This window comes from Mauremys reevesii, linkage group 3 (genome assembly GCF_016161935.1).
Source record: "Mauremys reevesii isolate NIE-2019 linkage group 3, ASM1616193v1, whole genome shotgun sequence".
Classification (NCBI taxonomy): Eukaryota; Metazoa; Chordata; order Testudines; family Geoemydidae; genus Mauremys; species Mauremys reevesii.
Genome location: NC_052625.1, coordinates 141,082,671 through 141,100,041, shown reverse-complemented (window position 1 = coordinate 141,100,041; position 17,371 = coordinate 141,082,671).

Here is a 17,371-nt window from a genome sequence, read left to right as displayed (position 1 = left end):
TTGTTAAATGGAATTTATTTCTAACAAATACCGAGATTCATTAGAGAGTTCAAGAACTGCTTATCTCTAAAGTTATCCAGAAAAGAAAATAGAAATATCTGGGACATGGGTTTGAGATGGAAGCCAGAGTATTTGCCATGGCCAGCATGTCATTGGGCTCCTGGTGGAACACACACAAAAGGGGCCAACCAAAAGAATCCCTGTGTTGAACACTATTCAGAGAAGGAAAACTTATGGGATTTTACAACATAGACCAGTGGTTCTCAAACTAGAGCCGCCGTGCTGGCTGCCCTTCCTACAGCCCCCATTGGCGTGGAGCGGCGAACCGCGGCCACGATCGGCTGAACCTGTGGACGCGGCAGGTAAACAAACTGGCCCGGCCTGCCAGGGGCTTTCCCTGAATAAGCGACAGCCCTAGTTTGAGAACCACGGACATAGAGGACATGGAAAGAGTGGCCTAGAATAGATAGGGGTGCTGGAAACTTTTTGTGTCCTGTGCAACATCTTCCAGTATGGGAAGGATTTAGATTCAGACAGGAAACTTTCTTGTGCTATATACTGTCTGTCTGATACTTAAATGACATACTGTTGAACAAACCTGACCTGCTACAAACACTATTAACCCAGTAAGATTAAATTCTGGATTGTAAATAAAAATAAAACAAATCTTTGTTTTTTGGTGTGGAGGAAAATCTACTTATCACCAAAAAATTACTATTTTAAGGACTCTTTTACCTTTTACTTTACATAGTCTTTAGCATCAATGGGAGTTTATGCACATTCATCAGTGGATGACTAGACCCAAATGATTAATTAGAGTAAAAGCCTGGAGGTAATTATTAAGCATAAAAAGGTATTGTATTGGAAAAAGCTCTGAATATTTAGCAGGTATGATACTTCTGTCTTTAGAACACTAGATCGAAGGCTTTATGGAAAGATTCATTTGTATTTTCCTCCAGATTTAAGGCTGCAGCAAAAGCACAGGACATGTTGCTATCATTGTAGGAGATTCAGGAGGTTGATTTTCAAAGGCACAAATGGAATTTAGGTGTAGCTCCCATTGGAAGTCAGTGGAAAATAGGAGCGCCACCCATAAAGGTACTTACATGCTTAAGTCCCATTTTTAGGCACCACTGCGATCTATAAAACTCCTGCTCAGCTACCACCTATTCCTGTAGCTATCTACACTCACTGAGCATCTAAATTTCTTCCTCTGGGCATGTGCACTGCAGCATCACTGTAGGCGCCTGGCTGACTTTCTCCTGTCTAAATCCCAGAGCTATTCACAAACCAGAGAAGAGAAGCATTTAACAGCCTGTCTCATGTGCAGGGGCCCGATCTGCTAGGCATGCTCAGAGGCTGCTTATTGGATCAGACCACCTCAGGCTAGTCCACCAAAAACCAGGGTGGAGAAGGACACAGACTTCCGTTATAGCCTAGCCTAGTGGATAGGGTACTCATCTAGGCTGTAGGAGACCCGCTGCTCCAAGTCCCCTCTCTTCCTGAAGGGGAGCAAGGATTTGAACAGTGCTTGGCAAACTCTCAGGAGTGCTCTAATCACTAGGCTATGGAATAGTGCGATGTAGAACTCCCTCAGGTTCTCCTGTTGAAGTTTTTCTACTTGAATTAAATAATACCCAATATATATTAACTGGGGCAATGAAAGAGTTAGAATTACTATAGCCTAGTGGTTAGAGTGCTCACCTTTGATACAGATCCCTGTTCAAATCACATTTCCTGCTCAGGTGGAGGGGGAACTTGAAGCAGGGGTCTTGCACATCCTAGGCAAGTACCACTAGGCTAAAAGTTATAAGGGAGCTCCTCACCCCAAATGTTTTGTTCTAGGCCCCAAATGCCTAACTTCTCCCTCGCCCCCACCCCCGGTTCATGAATCACAATCAGGGACAGGTGCCTCTCATCAGCCCAGACTTTGCAGCCCAAACTTTGAGAGGGAGTGAGAGAGGAGCCTACTTGGGCAACATCTCCTATTGGGTAGCTTAGATCAGTGCTTCTCAAAGTTGGGTCGCCACTTGCTCAGGGAAAGCCCCTGGTGGTCCGGGCTGGTTTGTTTACCTGCCGTGTCCACAGGTTCGGCCGATCACAGCTCCCACTGGCCGTGGTTCACTGCTCCAGGCCAATGGGGGCTGCGGGAAGGATGGCCAGCACATCCCTTGTCCCACGCCACTTCCCACAGCCCCCATTGGCCTGGAGCGGCGAACCGCAGCCAGTGGGAGCTGTGATCGGCCGAACCTGTGGATGCGGCAGGTAAACAAACCGGCCCGGAGTGCCAGGGGCTTTCCCTGAACAAGTGGCTTTGAGAAGCACTGGCTTAGATGGTTCCCTACTTAGCATGCTGGCTTTGTGGATCTCATTGTAGGACACGGATCTCAACCCATTGATTGTGCAGGAATCTAGGCAACTAAGTCAGGCTTTGTGGATCAGTGTTATGCCTATGATTTTCTAGGTGCCTAAAAGTTAGGCATTGCAACACTCCCAGGTCCCTTTGTGGTTCTGGGTCTATGTGCCTAATTGCGATTTGTGTTTTTGAAAAATCTTCCCCTCTGCCCTTAATGCAGCACTGCTTTTGTGACAGCTGTGTGCGGCCTTTGATTATGAAAGGGAACAAGTACTTTGCTGAGTGCACTGTTGCTTCAGCATGAGGAGGAATTTCTGTTGTGTTCCAGTGATGAGTCATGCAGGATGTAACAGATGGCAGAAAAAGTGAAGCCACAAGAATATTCAGAGACCAGTGGGATTGAGATAGAAGATTAGAACATGGAGGAGGGGGCAGCGTGAAAAGCCACTAGAATTGCTAGAGGCCAGCAAAGAAGAATGAAATGCAAATTATTGGAGACAGAAGGTTCTCCAGTTGCATGTACACACACACACACACACACACACACACACACACACACACACACACACACACACACACACACACACACACACACACACACACACACACACACAAAGTGTGAGGAAAGAGGCCAATGAAGCTAAATACTGAGGGAAGTTAGTGTATGGTTTATGCAGCTGAAACATACTTGTGCTTAGTGAAGTCACAAGTGGTTTTCCACTTTAAACAAAAGCCAGAGAAGGCCATAAAGGAAGTGACAGCAAACAATAGGGATCACACAGAAACACAAGAACTAACTCAGTAGAGATGACATGTAGTAGCGATAGAATAATAATTTGCATTTCCTCTAGAAATTAATGAATGAGGGTCTTTTATTAATGGGCCTAATTTGGAGTCATTCCTCCAGACTGAACTGTGCATCATCTAAATTTTTAAACACAGTATTATTCTGAATGTGTCTTAGTGTGGTTCAAATACTGAGTGTATTTTATTGTAGTTTAGAGCCATGCCTAAAATTCATAAATATTATATTTGTCTTTATACAGGTGAGCTGCCTTTTGTCCCAGATTCATTTACAGTAAGCCAATCACAGGGTACCACAACATATTTGTGTTTTTTTACTCAGTTTATTATAAAGAGTATTACATTAACTTGCTTATCTCATTAGCTGCTTCTGCTATTAATTCCCAGAACAGAATATACCAGGATGTTCTTGTGACTAAAGCAGAAGACAGAGTGAGGAAGGCTGGATCCTTTGGGCTCTGCATTAATCTTCTTGCATAACCCTGGGCAAGGCCATAACGGCCTGATTTTCAGAAGTCCTGAGCCCCAAACTGTGTTATTATTGCCCAGTCCTAAAGATGAAGTGTAGTCGCAGATTGGCCACTGGGGCTGGGCCAATGGGGTCTGTGCCCAATGGCTCCGGAAAAATGGGCGCCCCCATTCCCTGACCCTGCTTCCCAGCAGGAGTGCTGGGGAAAGGGTGGACTGCAGGCTGAAGGGGTGGGGAGCGGCCCCTACTTGCTCTGGCCCAGGGCCCCACAAAACCAGAATCCGCCTCTGATGAGGTTCCATTAACTTCAATAGGAGGTGAGGGTATTCAGCACTTTGCTGGATTAGATACTAAGTCTCTATGCCTTTTCTGTAAAATGGAGATAATGCTTAACTATAGCTAGTAGATATTTTGAGGCAATATTAATGAAAGTTTGTAAAGTGCAATGAGGTTCTTGAATGGCAAGCACCAAGTATTATTATATGCAAAGTGCCATATTTTCATAGTGTATGATATATATATATATACTACCTGATGCAAATAATTCAATATAAACCTTACTAAGCATTTTCTAAAAAAATGTATTAAATTTCACAATCAAGTGTCTTAGGTCAGGTTTGTTCCTTTCAAAAAAGCACAATTCCCCTTTACTATATATAGCATAGCATCCTTCTGTGTTTGTGAACTGCTGTGTGAAATGGACTGTATTTTTATAAGCAAATCCATTTTCTGATTAATGTATCACGATGTGATGTAGCTGAAGTGTTGGTCCTTAAGTACAGAGGTCAGAGCCTCTACTATATTCTTGGGTTAGAGGTAGAGCTGGACTGCAGTGGCTTTAAACTTGTGGATGTTTGATGCTTCTGCAGCTGCAGCAAATAATTGTGACTCCTGTTTGCTGCAGTAATAACAATCTGTGCTATGTTAACTTGAAGCTGCGAATGATAAAGTGCTACCATGAATTGCATATGAATAGAAATGGGTCTTTGCTGGAACTATCTATCTACGTTTTAGCTTCATAGAAGCTAGAACTGGAAAGACCCAGTAGATAATCAAATCTATTCACTGTAAATGCAGGATATAAACTCCTGATACATTGATATTATTCTCAGATTTCTCAGAAAAAAACATGTTGGGAATTTTTTTTTCTTTTTGGAAAATGCTTTAACACAATGCAATCATTAAGAAGTCTGCATTTTGACCTGGTCTGCCAAGTAAGTAATTTTCACATCAAATTTTCAGTGTCAGTTACTAAAACATTAAGGCCTCATGTGGAATAAAGATAATGTATTACTCAGTTCTCTCCCTTACACTAAAGCCTTTGGCTAGTTGCAGCAACAGGAAGACAATACTCCATAGCTAATAAAGTTGATATCTCTACAGGGATTGTTAGTTTGGTCTAAACTTCAATTTTGTAAAAACATTTATGAAATCGAAGATCAACAGAAATATTCCTACATTTAAATAAAAATCCACGAAAGAAATATTAAAACAAATTGTGAGAAACCTGCAGTGTTTGAAACCTAAGAACTGCAGCAGTGAGAGCCTGAAAGCAAAATAGATTATAAAGAAAACTGAAATTGATTTTAGTGATTTTCATCAGCCTGAGAGAAATTAAAAATGTAAGCAAATATATATGTAACACATATAAAGAGACAAAGAAATTCTATTCGAAAAATTCTCCATCTCCAATAATTTAACATGTGGCATAGGCCATGCAACTTGTTTTTATTTATAGCATATGATTTTTAAGATAACAGTGTCCCTTTGAGGAATGGACTTGCTCTCTGTAATTTATACTTAATATAGTCTATTTTTGTTTTTAGCGTACAAATTTTGGTCTAGTTTGTCAATACTACTTTCTTTGTTAAAAGGTAAAATGCACATTGGGCAAATGCTCTACAACAATTTGCATAAAAAGTGATGACAAAGAACAATTAGCACTTCATTATTATGCAGTGAAATACTACTTTGCTCCAAAGTGACTGTAGATTAGGGTTTTTTTTCCCTGTGTGTAAATCTCATCAAGCATTGTTCTAAAAATAATACTTAAGAGCCCACTGCACTCTTTGTAAATCAGGATTTGAGATTCTATTGAACTTTTTATGGAGAGATTTCCTCACAAGATGTTAACGCAAAGTATTACTCAAAATGTTCATCATCCTAATAAGCATTAGAATTTTGTTAGATAAGGCAAGATAGAGGAATTTAATATTTTGTCATATTAAAGCATTCCCTTTTTTATCTCTTGGGATCACTCTTCAAACTACCCTCAGATCACACACAAATAGAAACACATTCCTACCACACACAGCTACTCTATGCAGAACAAAGAGTCAAGATATCATTTTCTGTGCAGGCTTGATTTTGAGTACAGATTTCATCACTGGCTCACCATAGGATAATCAAATTCCTTTAGGGCAAAGATGAGCTACATCAAAGAGGCAGTATGGAGAGGCAGGCTTTGTTAGTGCATGCTCTGTCACCTGCATTACTGGTCCTTGCTTGCCTTTAATTTGTCAGGAAATGCTAGTAATTCAAAACCTTTCTTGGGACCAACATATATATCATAATACAAAACCTTCTGGAAGCCATGTGATTTCTTTGTAGCTGAAAATGGAATAAAAGTTAATTCACTTCTCACCAACATAAATGACCTGTATGGGTCCTAAAAGCATCTGTACATTGACTTCAAATAAATGCCATCTGTAGCTTTTTGATAAATACATTTTTCTGCAATTTTTTCAGTTTATTTCTTTAGCTTTTGAGAGAAAATTTAGTGATTATGAAAATGAGTCTAACGTTGGCTAGGACCACGTATAGCTGAAGACAAGAACTATACAAGCTTCTCCAAGTAGCTCTGCCAATGCAGGAGGAAAAGTCCAGTATCCTGTTTCTGGCAGCATCCAGTAACTGATTATTCAGAGGACGATCAAATCCCCAGAGGATACCTAGCTAATTGTGAGATGCTATGTATGGGGGGTGGGAGGGAGTTGATCCTGACTCTCATATGAAATCAGTTTATGCCCCAAAACATGAGGAGGTTTAATTTCCCATATATCCCTTTGCTCAGATAGCTGCACATGCTATTTCTGCTTAAAAGATTCTCTAATCTATTTGTTGGATCCTAATCAAGAATCTGCCTCAATAATGTCAGTTATCAGGAAGATTAATGGGCTGAGCACACTCTATATGGAATTGTTACATTTGGTTAGTTAGAGCTCAGGGCTTGAAAAGTTTTCCTAAAAAACGACTGCCCTGAGGATTAAGCCTATTAGCATGGGTGAAAGAAACATGACCTACCATGTCCTTTCCTCAAGTCCTCCTGAAATAAATAAATACATAAATACCGTCCTCTCAAACAATTCTCTCTTATTAGGCTCCCTTCACGATGCAGCTTTTGCTGCTTCCCCACCTTCTAATGGGCCTGCCCAAGTTCCTCTTAAGCAAACCCAGCTCCTTAACAGAGTAGAAAACAGGGGAAGGAAGGAGTGGAACTGTGAACCCCCTGTGCAGCCTGCAGGTAGGGTGACCAGACAGCAAGTGTGAAAAATCGGGACAGGGTGGGGGAGTAATAGGAGCCTATATAAGAAAAAGCCCCAAAAATCGGGACTGTCCCTATAAAATCAGGACATCTGGTCACCCTACCTGCAGGCCCCCTATGCAGCCTGCCTGACCACCCTGCCTACCACCACCAACTGGTAAAATAGATGCCAGTGGTGGGCAGAAAACGAAGAGGGGAAATCAGTGGAGAGGAGGCATACTTGGAGCAGCAATGATCCCGGTTCTTCCTCGGCTCTCACATCACCTCCAGATGAAACAGCAGCACCTGGGCTCTCTGCTCCAACTAGTTTACTCTATTTCCCTCTGAGGAAAAGAGCAGTGGGGCTCCATTTAGATTTCTCCTCCTCCCGCAGCCCACTCCAAGTTATTATTTGCCCTAGGTGAGCAGACAAATGGCATTTTCAAACCCTCATTGTCAATTTACTAGCTCCAATTTCAGTTTTGAGTGCCCCTTTGTGATGTTACGAAGGTTTTTAATAAAAGAGCCAGGTTGGTTTTTCCCCCCACTGTACTGTTTACAATTGTTATTTATATCATACCAGCGATGCATTCGGAACGTAACAATAAGGACAGTCTCTGCCTCTAGGAGTTCACGGTCTCACTCTATGTAAGGCCATCCATGCCTCTGACTATTTCCCTTTCCTTACTCAAGGTCTCCTCAACAGCTGCTCTCGCTGTGTAATAATAACCCAAGCCCCAGAACCTGCCATGAGCTTCACAAAGAGAGCACTACACACACCACAGGACTGCAGCTAAAACTGAACTCAGTACTAGTCTGTTGAGATGGGATTGTTTTTACACCTTGTCACTACAGAGTTCTTCACATTATCTTGTTACTTTTAGATTAATTTAAGCATGTTGTTTGCTTGAATAACATTAACTGTGCATTGAGCAGATGTCTTCATTGAGCTATGTATGATTCCTACATTTTTTTTTGAGACAATCGAGTTAATTAAGAGCATACCAGTTCGTATAACAAGTCTATTATTCCCACATTAAATGGTGTTCATCAGAGTTACATTTTATCTGGCTGGATGGAGTTTCTCAGTCTTCCATAATTTACACTAACCTAAAAACTTCATTATCATGCATAAAGATCAGCTGCTCATTGTCCCTTTAGCTAGATCATCATGAAATCCCACAGTGTCACACTGATTCTGGGATACTTCACTATTAACTTCCTATACTTCTGAGCAAGCAGTCTGGTAAGATGGTGGAGTGATTCATCAGAAAACCAGGCACAATCAGCCAGGTTGTTCCTTGCAGTAATATCTCTTGTCAACGGGGGGTTCGACGTACTTCTATAATCCTGGGTGGGGAGCTATCTGTTCCCTTTTTTGCTCATGCAGCCTCTTCCATAAAAGCTTCCCTTGAATACCCGGGCATGGGTGTGGGAAGCTGAGTCTGGGACAACCCCTTGTTCACCTGGGACCGGTTAGCACCCTAGCATGCTGTCATGCAGACATTTATTATGACAGTTTGTTTTCCATTGCTCAACCAGTTTGTAGTGTATCATTTTACCTCATGGTTAATGATTTTCACCAGCAGTCTTTTCGGGACTTTATCAAAAGTATTTTAAAACCCCAAGTAAATTATATCTACAAAAGCCATATTTTGGTGGGTCTTTCAAATTGGTTACATTTACATTGAAGTTAATCTGGATTTACATCATCATAGTTGAGATTAGAATCTAGCCCTGCTATCTGGTTATATATAGACAGCTGTTTTATTTCTTTGCCCTCCAGCAGACTCAGCCAGTATCCTCAGCACTGTGGTGAAGATACACTGGTTCACTTTTGGCTCCTATTTTGGAACTGGGCAGTTGTTTATAACGTCACTCTTGAGGAACGGTCTCTTTTTTCAGTTGTATTGGGCATGTTGATCAGCAGCTCTGTTCCTCTGTATTTTAGTTGCTTCCAGACTCTCAGAGCAATACCATTGGGACCTGGTGGCTGACTTAACTTGTTTTTCAAGTTGCTCCACTATCTCTTCTTTAAAATGTTTATCTTCATAATATCACACTCTTTCTCCCAAAGGAAGTGTGATTAGGATAGGAATTTCCACATCATCCTGTGCTGTGATGACAGATGCAAATTCCACAATTTCTTAATCCTTTTTAATTGCCTCCTTAATCTCTTAGTGACCTGGAGGGCCCTCATACGCACATGTAGCTTTATTTACGTTTAGTCTATTTGAATAATTATGCATTTTTTATCTTAGCATCTTTGCTTTCTCTCTCTGATTTGCCATCCTTATTTACCGTTTGCTTGATATAAATTTATGATTCACTCTGTTGAGCTGGTTTAGGCAGATTTTCCTTTTTTTCTGCACAAGAGCTCCTCTGGTGTTGTCCCAGAAGTATTGTCTCTGAAGATTACTCCACTACACCATTCCTTCAGTTCAGAAATTCTAGCCTTTAAGGGTATGTCTATATTGCACACTAAGCCTGGGCCTGTGGGACCCAGGATTGTGGACTCAGAGTTTCCAAATCCATGTCCATGCTTGAGCATCCACACTGCATTGTGAATCTGGGTCTGTGTCTCACAGCCATGCTATGTCCACACTGCATGACACAAATCTTCTGACTTGGGGCTGTGGTTTGAGCTGCATCCACACTGCAAAATGACAAGACTTAGACCCTAGTCACAGCAGAACTCTGGCTCTGACCCACCCCACTAGCAGGGTCATGGGACCTGGGTCCTGAGTGCATGCTGACCCAAGTCAGACTGATTTGCATGTGGATGGAAGGCGGGCTTTGGCTCAAACCTGGGTGAGATCCTGGGTTTAGGGTGCAGTATGGACATACCGTAAAGAACGTCTAAGTCTCTCAAGTTTCTTGCTGTGATTTAATTTGCCTGAATTCAATGTAATCATATATGTCCCAGTTCAGCGAGGCATTTCATTACAGGCAAAATGAGCAGTACGAATCATAGTTAAGGTGCCCAGCACTTCCCACTATAAGACCCTGTGACATCCCACAGGGTACAATCCAGATTGTAGGACATCTGTGCTTCCTGAATTCTCCAGTCTAGTATTCACTATGGGAGACTTGAAATTTGGCAGGGGGGATTATTCTGGTGTCAGGGATGCTTTTTGCTGCCTTTGAGAAAATATGACCATTGAAAAATCACAGTTTGCACATGCTCAGTAAAGACTTGTTAGAGTTTGGCAGCTAAGTTTGCCAAAGATTCCATCTACATTGAGTAAGCTGCAGCTCCTCATAGCTCATACTTGCTGACCAAGGAGTGGCTGAGCCCAAGGTTGCAAAGGTTGAGTATGACTTTCCCTGGAATTGCTGCTCCCAGCTGAGCTCCCCAACTCTGTGGGGATGAGCACAGGAATGGAGAGTAAGGAGACTGTTTATCCTGTGTTCTCATTGTCCCTTCCACTCTGGGCTCAGACAGTACGAAGAAGGGAGAACTTCCTGACTAACATGCAGAGAGGACAAGAGATGGGGGATGTGGGTAAGACTGGGACTAGGAGGTGTGGGAAGAGCCTGGGATCAGATGAAGAGATATGGGAGAGGGGACGGGAAAGACTGACTGGCTGAGCATGGAGCCTGGGACTGGGAGAAAGAGTGTCACTCCAACTAAGAACCTGGAAGGGAGACTGGGACTGGGATGAGGGGCCCTTTGGAAGGATTCTGGGACTGGTTAGGAGAGGAGACTGGGACTGGGACAAGGTGCTTGGAGGAAAGGGGAGACAGCGAGGAGGATCTGGGGTAGAAGTAGGGACAGGAGTGGCACAGGGACAGGCTGGAGGGGACACAGGCAAAAGGGGTTAGGCTTGGCGGGAACAGGGGCAGAAGAGTCTGCATTCACTTGACCACGCTCCCCTCCAGAACCTGGAACAGAATCAAAGATTTCTCAGTCTCACCATTCCTTTGTTGTCAGCAAATATCTGTGAAAACCATGGGCAAACTATATGTCATCCCCCCTCTAGTGACTGGTCCACGTAGAAGATGACAACCTACTGCTAATGGTGGTAGTAACATCCATCCTGTGCACTGACTGAGGCAGGGGTCTTGTGGAAAAAATAGTATGTGATCATGTAAATAATGCATATGGACAGGGGACTTTTCACAGGCTTACAGTTAAGCATATGCATAAGTACCTCACTGAATCAGGGCCAACTACACTCCATGCAGGATACTTTAATTCTGACCTACAACACCCCTACTACTTCAATCCCTACCATATCTCATCTGCCAGCTGTGGTGACATGTCATGTTATAGGGTAGTTTGTCATTTGTACCAATGGGGATCAGGATAAGACTCCTAACTTAATTTTAAATTGTGATTTGAACAAATACTCAGAGGTAAAGGGCCAGTGCACTAACTCACCTAACCACCTAGTTCCATGTAATTTTAATTTTAACTTGTCACAGAAAATGTTAAGGAAAAAAAAAACTTTCAACTTGGTTATCTTTGCCTTCGTGTTATTGCCTCATTTAAAATGGATTAATTAAAAAAGGAGAAAGAAATCATGTCTCTCTCCATAAGAACCTAATGTACTGTATGAAAATTAAAAGTAACAAGAAATAAAGGCTGTAATGTAGTGGGTTATTTTATGTACTTCATGGGAAAAAAATTGGCTCAACTCACTTCAAAGCAAAATATGCCTATGGTAGAGAAGGAAGAAATAATAATTAAATCTGAATTGGCTTGCAGCTAAATTCCGTAAATGAATATGGGTGTGGCGAGGCAAAATGTTGTCTCAATGTTAACATTAAGGAAAATGAAGCTGGCAGAAATCAAATTTCATTGCAAAAAATATGACCTGCATTATTGCATATGCACATAAGTAAATTAGATTTCTTTCTATCAACATAAATCTTAGGATTCTGAGTGTATAGACTAGTCTACTCCTTATTAACCTCCGCAAGTAACATGAACATATTTAGATGAAAATGATGTCGATTGTACATGAACCTTTCAATTTCAAACATCTCTAAGGGTCAGAATTATATGTTAGCAAATGACAAAGAAAATTAGAAATATAAATCTGGGGTTTTATTGTTTAAAAAAAATCACTAGGAGATACTGGAGAGTCAGCATCAAAGGAAGAATGGAACAACACATGTATATTTATATGCTTAGACAGTAGGCTCTTTGAGGTGGGGCCTGTGTGTTTGCACAGTGACTAGCACAAGGGCACCCTGATTGTGGTTGGGGCCCATAGGCAGAGATGGCTTAAGGCCTGGGCAAACTGGGCACATGCCCAGGGCCCCCTGCTGAAAGGGGACCTCAGCAGTGGTGTATCATCTGTGACTTACCACCTGCAAATCCAAGAAGTGATGTTTTCAAATGTTTTCAAATATATGTACAACTTTTTCTATTACCACTCTGTCATGTTTTAGTTTGCAATAATATTGTAAAGAATTACTATTTATTTCTTACCGTAATGTGGTAGGGGCCCTAAATTTACACTGTGCCCAGGGGTCCCCAAAGTTATTTATATGGCCCTGCCTATAGGCACTACCATAATATAAATAATAAAGTTGTGTACAGTGGGCCAAACTATCAGAGAAATGTTTAGGCAGTACAGTGATGGGGGCTGTAGAAAAATCTTAGCTAGCTAGAGAGAAAGGAAGAGTACCTGGTAAAAGATGAAACTTTGTAGAGTGGCCAGAGGGAGGACAAGGGAGAGCAGACAGAAGGGGACTAACCTTGAGCCTGAGTACACTGATCTGGCTTTGGTGAGCTGCTCTGCAGTTGCTTTTGAGGCTTCAGGGCTACGGTAGCCTCAGCTCTGCTTGCACTCCCTCTGTGTGGGGGAATGGCCAAAGGATCTGCGTAGTCCTGGATACAGCAGCTCCCTTCCAATTCCATCCCAAAGAACAAATCTTTGTGGATTGAAGCTCCCTGGTGAGGGTTACCAGTACCCAACACTAGGGATTCCTCGAACTTGCCATTCTGTAGGCAACTCTGTCTGATACAGATGGGTCCAGCTCGCCTCCCAACATGCCTCTGTCCTGCCTTCTTCCCCACAGAAACTCCATGGACTCCCATGGTTTTGCCTTCACTGTCCCCTTTTAAGTTCTCTCCACCATTTCCACAACAACCCCGCGCAACAGTCTATTTACAGCACCAACAGTGCTTTTTGGCCTTCTTCCCAGGGCCTGCAGGGAACAGAGGTTTTCCTCCCCTGAAGCCTCTGTGTAGCTGAGCTCAGCTTGCCCTAGTCGCCTCTCTTTCTCCCTTGGGATTTCCTTCCTGCCTCCAATTAATGGGTTAATTGGCTCCTTATCCCACCCAGAGGCCAACCTGATTGTCTAATTTCCCCCATTAGCTTTCTCCAGGGGGAACTACTGGTAATTAACATCTGAGTGATCAGAGTGCAGGCTCACCCGTTCGCTCCCTGCAGAGGAGGATGCTGGATGGAAAGGTGCTCTGCGACTGTGGGGCCTATTTCCATTCCTCTCTTGGTTCACATATTGGGACAGAGTATCACCCCTTGGAACTCAATAGGTGTTCGGTCCCTGCAGTCTGTCATAGCAACACTTCTCACAGTAGGTAATTCTGTAGGCCACCAGATAGGGCTTAGTAGACCATGGTTTCAGAACCTCCCTTCTACATGCACAACCCCCCTACCAAGTCCATGCACAGTAGAAACAGACTAGCGCAGCTGCATGCATTGTGCTCTTCATATACAGAAGAGGTTGAAGAATTTGCCCAACACAGGAGTTTTGCTTGCATGGTTAGGTCCTAAGTAGTATTCTTGTTATAGAGTGTAATAACATGAGCATCACATATTGTCTATTTTAGGTAAATTCAAATCACCAAATGCAGCATTGTCAACTCTCGACAAGTTTGGTGTTTCTTTTATGAAGTCATGTGTTTACAAGAGAATCTCAGCTTTCATTAAAAAAAAAGTATATTTCATGTGCTCTGATTTCAGGAAAAAAGCAGGAGAACATGAACTAACACTCAAAACCCAGAGGGGAAAATATGCAGAACTCACCCAGATTCTTATTTTTAAAAAGAATCTCATTATTTTTAGCCCAATCTCTTGACTTTTGGGGTCTGACTCATGGTTTTTGAAAACCTGGGGTTGGCAATACTGAGAACAAAATCTTTGAAGTATCTAGAAATGGATGAATTAATAATGCTCCGTGAACATACCAGGACACAGCTAAATTGATCAACAAAGAGGAGGAAAACCAGAACAACAAACAGAGAAGTTGCATTTGCCTGGTACCAAAAGTCAGGTGTCAGATTATGTGTTACTTCTTAAAAGACTAAATGAAAAATTATAGTTCCTCTACATGAAGAAATAAAAGCTTTATTGAAATAATCTCTTTTGCTACATCCTATAAAAATATTATGAGGACAGCATGAATAAAAGCATAAGAAAAACAGAGAGGATTTAATTGTGGGAATTCCTGTAAAGGCAAGTTTTCTTGTTTTATAGCATAGTGAAAAAGATTTTCAGAATGCCTTTGTTATAATATTGAGATTTGGGGAGGGGGGTGGGTGGGTTAAAATCTAAGAGACATACTGTAAATACATTGTCATGGACAATCGAGCACTGGGAGGAGGAACAGGATGACCTAGCAGTTCTTGTCCATTTCTCATTGCTTTGATTAACAAATGAGGGTATACATATTTTCCAGGAATGCCTATATTAAAATTTAAGACCCAGTTTTTCTGTTGTAAATTTCTGCTGGACATAGTAGATGCTGTCAGTGAATAGTTACTGCTCCATGATTCTCTGGCTGGTTTTATGCTAGCCCCAGCCTGGGGAATCTTAGAGCAACCTGGATGCTCTAAAATCCATCAGCTGATGATGGTCCCTGGGGAATTTTCTGCCAGCTGGGGATAGCTGGAGTACAGTATGTTCTAGCCATTCTTCTTTCCTTTCCACTCACCGCCCCGGCCCTCACTGAATGTCAGGTGTGTAGGAGGGTATTTCACTGAGCTGTAAATTACAGGTGCAAACTCAACTGGTGTAAAACAGATTTAAACTAGTTTAATAATGTCCACACAAAGTTGGACTAATTAATTAAATTGGTTTAATATCACACCTTTAGTTAAAGTGGCGCAATTTTGTATATAGACATAAGAACATAAGAACGGCCATACTGGGTCAGACCAAAAGCCCATCTAGCCGAATATCTTGTCTTCCGACAGTGGCCAATGCCAGGCGCTTTAAAGGAAATGAACAGAACAAGTAATCATCTCCCATTCCCAGCTTCTGGCAAACAGAGGCTAAGGCAGCAGGTCTCAACCTTTCCAGAATTCAGTACCCCTTTTAGGAATCTGACTTGTCTTGCGTACCCCCAAGTTTCACCTCACTTAAAAACTACTTGCTTACAAAATCACACAAAAATACAAAAGCATCACAGCACACTATTACTGAAAAATTGCTAACTTTCTTATTTTGTCTTTATGAAATTTTAGTTTGCACTGACTTTGCTAGTGCTTTTTATGTAGCCTGTTGTAAAACAAGGCAAATATCTAGATGAGTTGATGTACCCCCCGGAAGACCTCTGCGTCCCTCCAGGGGTACATGTAGCCCTGGTTGAGAATCACTGGGCTAGGGATACTTCAGATTATAGTTTTGCATCCCTCCCCATCCTGGGTAATAGCCATTGAGGGACCTATACCCCATAAACTTATCTTTTTTGAACCCTGTTATAGTTTTGTCCTTCACAACATATTCTGACAAAGAGTTCCACTGGCTGACTGTGCATTGTATGAAGAAATACTTCCTTTTGCTTGTTTTAAACCCGCTGCCTATTAATTTCATTTGGTGACCCATAGTTCTTGTGTTATGAGAAAGAGTAAATAACACTTCCTTATTTACTTTCTCCACACCAGTCATGATTTTATAGATCTTTATCTCTCTCTCCTTAGTCATCCCTTTCCAAGCTGAAAAGTCCCAGTCTTATTAACCTCTTTTCATATAGAAGCTGTTCCATACCCATAATCATTTTTGTTGCCCTTTTCTGAACCTTTTCCAATTCCAATATATCTTTTTTGAGATGGGGCGACCAGATCTGCACATAGTATTCAAGATGTGGAGTACCATGGATTTGTATGGAGGCAATATGATATTTTCTGTCTTGTTATATATACCTTTCCTAATGTTTCCCAACATTCTGTTAGCTTTTTTGACTGTCACTGTGCACTGAGTGGATGTTTTCAGAGAACTATCCACAATGACTCCAAGATCTCTTTCTTGATGGGTAGCAGCTAATTTAGACCCCATCATTTTGTATGTACAGTTGGGATTATGTTTTCCAATATGCATTTCTTTGCATCTATCAACACCGAATTTCATCTGCCATTTTAGTGCCCAGTCACTTAGTTTTGTGAGATCCCTTTGTAACTCTTCACAGTCTGCTTTGGACTTAATTATCTTGAGTAGTTTTTTATCATCTGCAAATTTTTCCACCTCACTCTTTACCCCTTTTTCCAGATCATTTATGAATATGTTGAACAGTACTGGTCCCAATAAAGACCCCTGGGAGACACCACTATTGACCTCTCTCCATTCTGAAAACTGACCATATATACCTACCTTTCATTTCCTATCTTTTAACCAGTTACTAATCCATGAGAGGACCTTCCCTCTTATCCCATGACAGCTTACTTAGCTTCAGAGCCTTTGGTGAGGGACCTTATCAAAGGCTTTCTGAAAATCTAAGTGCACTATATCCACTGGATCCCCCTTGTCCACATGCTTCTTAACCCCCTCAAAGAATTCCAGTAGATTGATGAGGCATGATTTCCCTTTACAAAAACCATGTTGACTCTTCCCAACAAATTGTGTTCATCTATGTGTCTGACAATTCTGTTCTTTACTATAGTTTCAACCAATTTGTCTTGTACTGAAGTTAGGTTTACCAGCCTATAATTGACGGGATTGCCTCTGGAGCCTTTTTTAAAAATTGGCGTCACATTAGCTATCCTCCAGTCATCTGGTACAGAAACTGATTTAAATGATAGGTTACACACTGCAGTTAGTAGCTCTGCAATTTCACATTTGAGTTCCTTCAGAACTCTTGGGTGAATAACATCTGGTCCTCATGACTTATTACTGTTTAGTTTATCAGTTTGTTCCAAAACTTCCTCTAATGACATCTCAATGTGGGACAGTTCCTCAGGTTTGTCACCTAAAGAGAATGGCTCAGATTTTGGAATCTCCCTCACATCCTCAGCTGTGAAGACCAA